The following is a 12,686-nucleotide window of genomic DNA, read 5'->3' as shown; positions in this document are numbered from 1 at the left end:
AGCATGTGTATAAAATGGTGGATGCAGAAAGTGATGAAAACCCTCGTCCTAGACCGACTAAAAGAATTGATGATTAGTGCAAGTAAAGACAAATATGAATTTTTTAGAGGTAAGATTTTATATTGGGGCATGTAATTGACCAGAATGGATCTCCATGCAATACAACAAGGTAGAGGCTGTGTTACAGGCTTCATGGCCTCATAATGTACCACAAGTCATGTCATATTTAGAAGAACTAGTAAACTATCCCCAGAAGATTATAGTAAATATCTTGACAGCATTTCATCCATTAGGAGCATTACTTCAGAATGGAGTTGAATGGAAATAGACAGAGGACTACAATCATTTCTTCAAGGATTAAAAGACAGTATTACTCTGGATAAAACCAATTTCATCTTTATCCTCTTTGATCCACCTTTGTTTTTTGGTCAGAGTGTGATTTTGCAGCTGCTGAAATTAATCTATTTCTTTAACATAAAATCCAGGACAATACTGGGTACTTCTTTCAAGCTGAGCATAGCCAAGTCCTGATGAATAGAAATATCCTACTTTTAGTCTAGTCTAGGGAAAAAAAACAACTAGTATCTATACAGGAAAGGTTTCTGCTTATTATGGAACACCTTGGTTATATACTGGAACAACTTCTTTTTGGAATATTTTTCTACTATAAAAAAGAAGACCACGTGCTTTGGATAACTAGATATGCTAATTACTGCAATCTGGCTGACAAAACTACTTTAATAAAAGATGTCAAAGTATTCCAAGAAGGGTTGCTACATTTAATTTAAATTAATGTCATACAATAAGACTAGGCAAAAGGACATTCATTATGTTTACATTAATGGCCAAATCATAAAGATGACACTATAAAAATGTAAGAACAGTGGTGGACTGCAATTAAAATTTTTGTTAGTGTATAGCTTCCATGATCAGAAAGCATATTCTGAAGCCAATTTAATTCTGAAAGTCATGTGTAATCTCCCATAAGAGATCATTGTACCACTTTATACCTCACTGATCTAATCTATTGCCAGATTCTGTCCTTCATTATCTAGGCTTTGACTAAGCCACCTGAAATAACTTGAAAAGGGGCAAGGATTTCATACTAGGTAATCTAGAGTGTTTAAAATCGCTACAAAAAGCTGTGGAACCAAAATATTTGTGTGAAGTACAAGTACACAGCATATTGGTTATTGCACAATTACCTGTGAAACAAAATGTTACCAAGGAAAAGGAAATAAGGAATGGCTCACTGTTGCATATGTGTGTTACTTAGTTCTAAAACAGGTCCCCAAAAAGGTGATAGCCTACTGCACTTTGAGTTTGCGGCTACAGAGGAGCATTGCCCTGTATCTCAATGTTTTTTACTATATAGATTCAAAGTAATGATCTTGGCAAGCTATAATTCAAAGTGCTAGAGGCTGGGGTAGAAAGAACTAGGAAGGTGCTTTGGAAAGCTCCAGCTCTGTGAATAAAATTTAGCAAATGGGAAAAGATAGATGTAGTGCCAAGCATCCAGGGCAGCAGCTAAACTTAGGCAGGTTTACAGTGTAAAGGCAGAGATGTGGGGTCTGCTAGAAAGTGAGTATCTTCAGGGGAGAATATAGGAATAAGAGGTCATAGTGGGTAGCTAATAGGCAAGAAAGAACAACCTGTTACTAGATGTATCTAAAAGCTAGGAGACAGGATGGGAAAAAAATATATAAGTGTAATAAACCACAGGACAGAAAGACATCTGCAGACATTTGTCAGAGAAATTTAAGTAAGTGATGTAGGACAGTATAAGATAAATGGAGAAAGTATGAGATGTAGCCCAAAAGCAGAGGACAAGGAGAAGTAATCCATGATGTAGGAACAGGTGCAGCTAGCAATGACATATCATATAAAGGAGAAAGAGCAAGAGGACCCCATACTGGAACCAACACCATAAGGACGGCAAGAGTGAAGTAGTTAGAGAGAAGCAGTTAGCCGTAAGGGAGAGATATAGGGTGAAAGGGACAGAACAGTGCAGAAACTTGTAAAAGAGTTTGCAAATGATGGGAAAGGGATTGGGTGCAGCACAGGTTAGAAGGCAACTCGCACCAGCAGTGAGGATGCCAAGACAATGGTGAAACTGGAGGTGGAAAGTTTAAGATAGAAGGACAGAACCCACATGGTCAGAATTGCTGGAGCCATGTCAGACTCTAAACCAGTCACAAGTGGCATCCCACAGGGCTCAGTCCTGGGGCCTCTCTTATTCGGTATATATTTTTCTGAGGTACAGGCTAACACGAGAGGACTGTGGCTGACCAAGTGTGCAGATGACTGCAAACTGGGCACCATAATTGACTCTCCAGCTGACACAAGCATCCTCCAAAAAGGTCTCATAGAAATGGATAACTGGTGCCAGAGCCATGGCCTTAAACTAAATGCTAAAATGTGTGTAGTCATACCCTTTGGGAAAAACAAAGTGCCCACAAATTACCACATAGGTGGTAATCCATTAAGTACGCAAGAAGTAATTAGGGACCTAGGGACCCACGTTGATAGTAACCTCTCCTTTGACAATCACATTGCCAAAGTGGTTAGAAAGACCTTCTATATAGCCCACCTTATCATGAAAGGATTCTCATCTAGATCAAGGGAGGTCATTGTGCCCCTTTACTTTTCCCTCATCAGGCCCATAATTGAGTACAATGCCCCATTTGGGATGTACCTTACCTGACACCTGCAGCAACTAGAAAGACCCCAAAAGTACCTCACAAAGAGGATCAAGGGACTCAAACAGATGCCATATGCTGCTCGGCTAAAGAAACTCCAGCTCTACTCAGTTGCATACTGCCTACTCAGAGGCGATCTATGCCTGACGTACAAAGCCATGTCCAACCAGGAATTAATGGACATGCTCCACCTCAGAAAATCCAAATCACTTAGAGCTACGCGATCGAGAGAATTGAACCTCAGCACAGAAATAAATAGGACATGCTGGAGGGACAGATTCATAACCAAGAGGCTCCCTTCATTCTGGAATAGAATCCCAGTCCATGTTAGGGAGAGCCCCTCACTGACTCTCTTCAAGAGGAATCTTGACAAGTGGATGGGAGATTGTAGGTTTACCCCGGGGGTCACTTCTGTGTCACTGCTAGACAGAGGCACAGGAAACTAACCTTAAAAAGGGCACAGTAAACTCATTCCAAGGGGTGGCGAAAGCCAAACACACTCTGGCTAGGCTTGTAAATGCTCTAGGGCAGATAGCCTAGTATGAACCTATGAACCTGTGAACCTATGAAGATGTAATGGTACAAGACATGTCACAAAGGAGATGAGAGTTAATGTGAAGTCACCAATGAGTTTCAGTGTACTGGCAGACAGGGAAGAACAGATTCCACTCTCAGGGCTTAGCAGTCACCAAGGGTCAGAGGTAGACTCCGATGACCTGTTAGAGGAGATGATTGAACTGGATAACAAAAAGACAGTGAAGTGAGTAGAGAGGTTTCATTACATGTAGCAGCAATCAGCATATACAGGAGGAAAGGATTAGGGAAAGAAGCTGGTCAGAGGATTGCAAGTGATCAGATCTATAGTAACAACTGGAGAACATTAGGATAAGTGGAAAGCTAAGCACAAAAAATAAATCCCAAGACAAAACATAACTCCACACACCATAATGATCTCAAACTTTAATGAAAAACAAGCACAGACAAATGCATATTTACTCCAAGCTTTGCTTCATCATGCTTTGATTGTAATAGAACATAACTTTAGACAGCAATGTTTTTTAAAAAACAATCATACTTCATATAACATCACATCTATATTAAACTCAAATATTAATAAATACCATTTAAAAATATATATAAGTAAATAAAAATATACAAAATGTATCTAATGAGTTAATTCTTTTCATCTCAAAACAGGTTCTAATGTCATATAAACATTTAAACCTAGATACCTATAAGCCAGTAGTACTCAGAGCATGCTTGGAAAGGTACATGACAATAATCATAAGTTTAAATTATGACTGAAGACAGAGCCATAACTACACCAAGGCGAAGGTGGTGGTCCCCCAGGGGTAAACTGTCAGGGGTCACAGCAATTAGCTTCCCGCATTTTCAGACCAAAGAGCTTTTTTGAACCTTTTTTTTATTTTTTCTTCTCAACTTAACTTAAAATTGAAGGAGTTTTTTAGCTTGGGGAACTGCAAAGGGCACTAGATGCTGCAGCTACAGTTCTGATGGAAGGTAGGAGGAGTGTCAAACAAGAACAGAAACTAAGGAAAAAAGGAACTAAAACATAACATAGGAACAAACAAGAGGGAGTCAGTATGTAACTGGGTAGTATTAATGTAGTACAAGGAGTCTGAAGGGGGAGATGGGGAGCTGCAAGCAGTGAGCCAGAAGGGAAGGATGAGTGTTACCCATAATGTCACGAGGAAGTGGGCATGTTGATTCCTTGGTACAGGCTGTTCTGGAATAGCACAGATGTGAGGGGCGTAACTGTCTACGTAAAGGGGGACATCGAAGGCAAACCGCGAGAGGACAAGGACTATTAAACTGCACAATGAGGTGAGCAGAGTCAGAACCTATGGTAGGCCATCTGGATGTGAAGGCAGAGGAAGGGGAATGACTAGTGGAGCAATAGTGTATCAGTCTCCAAAATACAGACAGATTAGAGGAGCAAATAAAGGAAGTGGGGGGGGGGGGTGGAGAGCCTGAATCTTCCAGGAGCACACCAGCAGACTCTGAGACGAAAAAATAAAGTGGGAGTTAAATAATGTCTGAAACCATGAGGAATTTTAGTAACTGGTGCAGACGGTAAGAGGAGTGACAAAATTTCAAATTTGTTCCAAACCAGGCTGGAGAAGATCAAGAATGTCCAGATGAGGGTGTCAGCAGACAATAATAATCTTACTGCTTGTTGTTCAGAAAGTGTAAAAATTAGAATACAAAGGCAAAATGATTGTGTGGAATTTTAGAAGCATAGATTGTGCTGTGTGAGAAGACAGCAATATATACATTAGGAGACTGGTAGCAAATTGAAAGCATAAGCAAATGGAAATGAATCAGGAATAGATACCCAGGGCTAGGGACCAGGGTTTTGAGGAAGGGACAAAAGGGAAAAATAAGTCTGATTTGTTTACACAAAAAAATGACGGTAGCAGCACAAATTACAGAACGTATAGTATGTGGAAAGGATGTTGTGAGAAAGTGGAGGACATATAGTAGAAAGAGACTAGCAGAAAGGCAGAAAATCTGCAATCTCTCTCTCTCTCTCTCTATATATATATATATATATATATATGTGTGTGTGTGTGTGTGTGTGTGTGTGTGTGTGTGTGTGTGTGTGTGTGTGTGTGCATTTGTGTGCATGTGTAAATATATCTGCATGGATGCATTATACATTGTTGAATGAAACTTGGTTGACAAAGCATAATGCTAGCATTTTCAGTTAAAATGTTCCTTTGTCAATATCAGGAAACATTAGTTGTCAGATCAGTCAGTGTTTTGTTTTGTTAAACATAAGTGTTTTATTTTATTTTATTTATTATTATTTTATTTGTCTTTGCTGACCGGGAAAGCTCAAACTGGTTAAAACCCATTTTCAGTGGAGGCTTGGGGAGAAAAGCTGCACATTTAAGTTACACATGATGTACATTTATAACTGCAGGGTAAAAACATGAGCTTATTTACATGATTTTTAAATATTTCTTACATGAACATAGCATTTTAATACAAAAAACAAGAGAGAAATTAATATAAATTGATTAATTACTGAAGACAGAAATAACATACAGTAACAATTAATGTATTCAAAGCATGATGGCTGCAGGGAACAGGTCAGACTGGGATGATTTTGAGTTTAGTAATAATTTACAGACAGACAAGTAGTATGTAGGCTAAAAATTATGAGAGATATGAAAGGAGATGTTATGGAAAATAGCAGGAAGATAAACGGCCAGAGGAGGAATTGTAGTTAGTGGCAGCATGTGAGAGAAGGAGGAAAATGTAAGAGTTTAGGAAATAACTGCAGCATGAGGAGGAGCAACAAGCTGCAAAAAGATTGGGTACGCAAAGTGGTTGTAGGAGTTGAAGAAAATAATTTGAATAAAGCTGGCCAGGTAAGCAGGAAGAACAGAGCCATCTTTGGCATAGGTGCTGTTTAAGCAAAGTTTTGAAACTATTTAGTTATGTTTTCTATCTGTTTTAACTGTGTAGAGATTTCATTACAGAGTTTTGACACAATAATGACAGTCTCCAGTAGTGGTGCTGCGGTAGCGTTGTCGCCTCACAGTTAGACGTTGCACGTTCGATTCTCAGTTAGACCGTCTTCTGTGTGTCGACATGCGTGAATGGGCATTCCTTCGTTGAAGGTTGTGCGTTAGGCCCGGCAAGCCAGCACGTAAAAATCTACTGCCAATCATTAGCGGACCGGAGTTCCGCTGTGGCGACCCCTAACCGGGAAAAGCTGAAAGACAGTTAATGACAGTCTCCAGTAGTGTTGAACGTCTTATTGATACATAGTAAAAGTTCATTGCTAGAGTGCAGGTCTCTAGTGGGTGAATAGTACAGTAGAGTATTTTATAATGCTGGGCATTTGTCTGGAGAGTACAATAGGTTGTGGGCAATGAAAACTTGTGAGTATGTCAACTGGTGTGGGAGTTCAAGCCAGTTTAACCAGTTTAATTGATTTAATGCAAGGCAGTGGCATGTTTTGTAATGTTGGTTGGTTTCAAATTTAGCTGTTTTGTAGTAGCAGCAAGCTAGTTTAGCTTTATACATGGTGTTGGTATTTGTAAGAATGGGGAGGCATATAACAGAGAAGGAAGGAGGTATGTTATTGTTGAGGTAATCCCTGATCAATCTGTTAGGTAGTGTTTGTCCCTATAGAAGGAGTAAGGGTAGGGAAGTGGATACCTTTAGTATTGTGTGTGTGTGTGTGTGTGTGTGTGTGTGTGTGTGTGTGTGTGTGTGTGTGTGTGTGTGTGTGTGTGTGTGTGTGTGTGTGTGTGCGCGCACTTGGACGTGCAAGTGTTTCTGGTTTCTCGTTAGGGTTAGATTAGGTATTAGGTTTTATGTTGGTTCTATGTAACACCTCTACACAAAGGAGGCAAGTCCACTGATCCATCTAACTTTAGACCAATAGCCATACCCTCCCCTATCCCATAAATCTTGTAAAAATGCATTTATAATCAGCTTCTTGATTTTCTTATCCTAAACAACCTTCTGACACCTACCCAACATGGTTTCCATCCAAACCATAGTACTACTACAGCTCTTTTATCTTTCACTCACACAGTTGCTGAAGCCCTTGATAATAATCAATATGTCTAATGCCTATTCTTGGACTGTATCCCATTCCATACTCTTAACCAAGTTAGCCAATCTTAATCTCTCAACTTCCACTCTTAAATTGTTTTCCAGATATCTTTCAAATAGGATGCACTATGTCAGATGGCATTCCTCCTACTCCTCCCTCCTACAAATCCATACAGTGTTTCCCAGGGCTCAAACCTTGGAACTCTTCTGTTTAACATTTTCCTCAGTGACCTCCATACCTCTGTTATTCAGTACACTGATGATTCTACTCTCATCTTCTCCCAAAATCACTGTCACATCTCAAACCCACCTTTACCATTTCCTCTTTAAATAAAATTTTAATAAAACCATCACTAATGTTGAAGCCCACACAAAACTATTTGGAATGATTGTAGATGATCAATAAAAACATAACCACCATGTCCACAAATCCATCATAAAAACAAACAAACCAAAAACTGGGTCTACTCTATAGAAACAAAAAAGTCATAACTCATGAATCTAGACTCCCTAGCTCAAGCTTATTTACTTCTTAGCCTTCCTTATGCTGCCCCCACCCTTACAAGCCTTCAACCTTCCTTAATTACTAAACTTGAACAGACATACATAAAAATTGCAAAATTTGCTGCAAACCTACCACATGCCTCTCACCACTGCTTAGCACTCAAGAAACTACAGTGGCTCGAATTCTCCATTAACTTCAACACTCACAACTTCGAATAACCCACTTCCTACTCAACAAACCCTCAGCCTGGCCATCCCTAGCAAATCTTGTATCCTACTATACCCCACTCAGCCTTTCCGTAGCACAGACCAACTCCTTCTTCAAAAATACAAACCCAATAAAACTATCAGGAAAGTATTATATAAATGTTCAATATCTCATAACTAGAATAAACTCCCAGTCAACTTAAGCAGCATTATACACTCTAACACTCTAGTAGTTTCCAAAAAGAACTAAAAAATTATCTATATATCAACCACGGATAATACACTCATATGTGTGTGTGTGTGTGTGTGTGTGTGTGTGTGTGTGTGTGTGTGTGTGTGTGTGTGTGTGTGTGTGTGTGTGTATATATATATATATATATATATATATATATATATATATATATATATATATATATATATATACATGTATGGTTATATTGTGTATGATCAATTATTGGTAATGTCAAACCCAAAATATAAAAAAAAAGTCCAAATATAAATAATACAGAATGTAAGAAATCTCAAGCCAAAAAATATCGAGAAAGGAAAACTATTTCCTCTCCTCATATTAAGATTAAAACTGTCCATAACACTAGCTTCAAATTCATATCAATAGTAGCAGTGTTATGGGAAGGTTTTTATTGCAGTAAGATGTAGGTGTAGGGTTGGGGAAAGGGGCACCACCTTAATTATGTGTGCTAACCTTAACCCTAACCCTAACCTTAACGCTACCCTGTCTATAACCCTAACTCTAATGCTACCCCTTCTCCACTCTAACCCTACACCTTACTGTAATAAAAACTTTCCTGTAACAATGCCACTACATTGCTCACACAAACATACACTAACAACACTACCTCTATTCCATTAGCTAACCCTGATGCTAACCTTAAAATGCACACACTTGCACACAACCATACAACACCTATACCTAACCTATCCCTGACACTAACCCTTGCTCACAAATACACGCACCAACACTCTCACCCCCTCTAACCCCACTCACCTATCTCAGCAAACCATAACTTTGACATTTGCACCCCTCATAACCACAGGGCAGCCATATATATTTGCATGTGTGTGTATGCATGTATGAATACATTACATTAACCATTTGATCATTTTAAATTTTCACTAAGCATGTCATAGGTATTTTATATCAAATTAAACCTTTTATTAAATGCAACATTTCAGCCCTATAATCATGTTCAGATCTTGGATTGTGTGTGCATCTTCAATGTTCTTTCACATCTACAATATCTGATAAGACAATTTTCTATGTACATCTTATCTTTCTTTTGGGGCAATTCTTTCTGCACTGCAGCTTTTTTATCAGTAGTGTTTCTACAGCTCTTGGCTGTTAAAGTTATAACAGTCTCTATTTTTCTTGCAACAGCATTGGATGTGAAAATAATAATTATTTTTTTTGTCCTTCTTGTTCAATGTGCTTGTCTTACACAAACTTGTAAAATTCCATCTATATGAACCTCCATCTTCTCCATGAATAACACAGGACCTTGGTTCAGCTGCTTGACCAGCTACTTTACTTCAGTTTGCAAACTTTCCCATCTCCTTTGTACTCTTTTTCTGTCTTTAGCCTATACATTTAGTAGTCTTCAATGGTTTGTTTCATAAATGTATGTCAATCTCTGTTGACTTTTTTCAGTATTTCCTTTCTTTGTATTGATTTTCAGGTATAAGTAAAGAAAAGGAAATAGGTAATCTGCTTTTAAACCTTCTGCCCATTAATGGTTCAGCAAATGAGAGACAGAGTCTCTGCAAATGGAGTATTCCTATATTTCAAGATGCTGAGATGGCAATCATCATATCTATTGCTAATACTTTTTCTCATAAATATTTTTATTGTTTAGATAGTTGTCTCCACATGTTCCTGATGATCATAATAAAATTGTGCTGCTGTCATATACACAAACTCCCATTCATGCAAATCTTCTAAATTCTTGACTTTTGTGTTTCAAACCTTTGTCAGCTATAACATCAGGTATCCTCTGTCTCAGAAATATAGTCTAATACACTACTCATACTTAACACTTGCTGTGTTTGTCAGTTTGATTTCTTTTATCAGGAGCTTGGAATACTAGCCTATACATGAGATACATGGCTTACCTAAAATTAAAAAAAATCTGTGCCCATCTGCTCCATGAATGAAGATGTCCTTGACTACTTCTGCATTGTTGCTGTAACTGGAATTCCAGATGGCATGAATCCGCATTGCCTGTTCTATGAGTTGACCTCCCTAACTAATATCTTATATCGCTTGCTGTTTCTTTGCAGTTTCATATTTCCAGATCTGCCATCCAGTAAAGGATAACTACCTGACTACAGCTTCTCCAGTCCTAGCTCTCAGGCACTGGCATGTTTTTCTTTTAATCATCATTGTGAAATCAGAGTGACCCGTAACAGGATGTTGCTCTTTTCACTGCAGTTGTTTAACTGTGGTGTTAGTATATATAAATAACAGGAGGTTGAGGCAAATCTCTCTACATGGAGGGGTTACAAGGGCAAAAATGCTTTATTTCTGATGTCACCTGCAGTTGTGGTAGGTATGTTGCTTGACAGGTTTGTCACATCCAGTTTGCTTTTCGGGGTTATGCAATGATTTCTCATACTGTGTCCACTGTTTCTAGTTAGTAGGGTGTGGTTATGCTTGCTTTTCCTTTTTTGAATTGTAATATGTTTGTCTTATATAGTCATATTGTTGGCATGACAAATCTCTCTCTCAAAGGATTGTTTACCACTGGAACAAGCTCTCACTTTTTGAAAATTAAAGCACATCTACCAGTCTCTTTAAACCTAAGATGAATAGATGGGAAACTTCAAATTTACCCTAGGCCTAGTAACCTATCCCTTATGGATGGAGGGAGAAATTAATTGAGTATATTAGTGTGGATGCAGTGACAAGACTTCATATAGCTTAACTGGTCTTTGTCATGGTAGCAACCTATGAACCTATGAACCTAGATGTGATTCATGTATTCTATCAATAAATTGTCATTTCATTTTGATTAGGAATTGTGTATCAGCTTTGAAAATTGAACATTCATTCATTCCTGAATTTAAAATAAGAATGAAAGTTTTTATTTGCTGATGTGTTATTGCTTAGGGAAATGTCTCGTATTTTTTGCAGTAACTGCATTTCTAAATCAGTGTTATTACATGTCCGGGATTCTTTAACTTTTTCTTCTGTAACTAGTATTTGTAGAATTATGCAGAGGAAGTCTAAGTCTTCTAATAATTTTTTTTGTCTTTCTTTCTGATAAATATGTTCTACTCAAAATATCTATTATGTGTAGTTCTTTGGCTGGTCTGTGTTTCACTTATAAACCATACTTCTGTAAACCCATACTGTGTTAACTGATGCTATCTTGCCCTACACACTTCAAAGATCCTGTTATATACACATTGTATTTGTGGTTGCACCCCCATTCTTCCTTTGATGAACTGTTTTTCTACCCTTTTAATCACTTTCCCTCTGCATCTCTCAATAATTCACTTCATCTTCCTCACCTCATCTAGCAGGCACCAAAACACTATGTGTTGCTTTGAATTGATCTGGTTAGGGTATCTTTATTTATTTATTTTTTTATTTATATTTTTTTATTTACTTATTTTGTATTGATCTTAACATAACAATTCTGCTATATCTAGATAAATATATTATAACAGTTTATACATAACCTGTTGTATATATAGTGTTTTTTTGCAGCTGACATGCACTTTGGCAAATACAGTGCAAGCGACTCTGATTTGTTATCATTGTAGAAGGCTAAACCTCATGTGTATTTGTATGAGGAAGGTGTCAAAGTAATATGAGTTAAAGCTGTTAATGTTTTCTGTTCACCTCTTTGCTTGCTTATGTATAATGTGATTTGCACTGTTGGTGTATGTGGCACATTTTCCATAGGAAAAACAGTTGTGCTTAATGTATTTGAAGCTGTCAGTTTGTATGAAACTATTTGTTTATGCTGTCCATGCATATATCTTGCTTTATCTTATACCTGTATCTTCTTCTCCTCCTAATAGTTATTTCACTCCTATATCTATCAATATCTTTCAGCACACAACAGTATTAACAAAATCCAGTAGACCAACCCCTTTCCAGTGGCTTAAATCAAGAATACAGAGGTCATCACATTTTGCTAGGAAGGTACCATCTCATCAGTCAGTTGAACCTGTGACACCCTATGTCTTTGCTTCTATCAAAATGGTTTTCAGGAAAGTGCTTGGTGTTTTAACCTGTATGCACAATGCTCTGTTCTGGAGCTACCAACTACAGCCTAATTGCTCTTAATAATCTATTTTCTGTAACACTACCTTTTTCCCCCTAAGACCCACTTGTTTCTCTTTCCATCTCCCACCCCTGCTCTTAAGAATTCACACCTGGTAGTGCTGCCTCAGAGCAGTTATCCTTATCTCTGCAGGAACTTGTGGGGGCATCTTTCAAACAGCTTGAGCCGGTTAGTTTCTACCTGGTTTGCTTTTCCTGATGCTTTTGACTCCTGTGCTGGATTTAGGGGCACTCTTGTGCACATACCTGCTGACATAAACACAGCTCTGCTGATTTCTCACACACTGACTACCTCGTGCTGACTCGGGGGGTTGTGACTCACTTCATTCCCCAGGCACCTGGCCACATTATCACATTTATACACTCTGCTC

The sequence above is a fragment of the Protopterus annectens genome, chromosome 8.part0 (genome assembly GCF_019279795.1).
Source record: "Protopterus annectens isolate FY-2018-M chromosome 8.part0, PAN1.0, whole genome shotgun sequence".
NCBI classification, from domain to species: domain Eukaryota; kingdom Metazoa; phylum Chordata; order Ceratodontiformes; family Protopteridae; genus Protopterus; species Protopterus annectens.
The sequence above is the reverse complement of the archived record's forward strand: the minus strand, read 5'-3'. Positions refer to the sequence as shown.